Consider the following 526-nt stretch of genomic DNA (forward strand, 5'->3'; position numbering starts at 1 on the left):
TTGCATTTACTTGCAAATTCTTTCCCAACTCCTAATTGCCTATATTTGTATACCATTTGAATTCTGCATAGAGTAGGTTTCAGTTTTTACATCTTACTGGTTTCCTCATTAAAACAAAGCACCCTTGACATGTATTAATTAAACACTTTCACAAAGTCATGATTTTACTTTTATCTTCATTGTAATAGCACTTAGGATTTAAACTCAAGGTTATTGGTTCTTTCTGATTAATTAATTACACACACACATACATACACACACACACACACACACACACACACACACACACACACACACACGAGCTGATCGCAAGTTCTTTATCATTAAATTCTCTGTCAAAGGCAAGCAAGCTAACCTTGGTTTAAAAATAATAATAACCTTGAAAACAGGTTAAGAGAGTTCAGCATTAGAGCATGTGCTTGGCATTCTTAAGGATGTAGGCTCAGTTCCCAGTGCAAATGCACACACACACACACACACACACACACACATACACACACACACACACATACACACACACACACAC

Source organism: Mastomys coucha, unplaced genomic scaffold (assembly GCF_008632895.1).
Source record: "Mastomys coucha isolate ucsf_1 unplaced genomic scaffold, UCSF_Mcou_1 pScaffold6, whole genome shotgun sequence".
In the NCBI taxonomy this organism is placed as follows: Eukaryota; Metazoa; Chordata; class Mammalia; order Rodentia; family Muridae; genus Mastomys; species Mastomys coucha.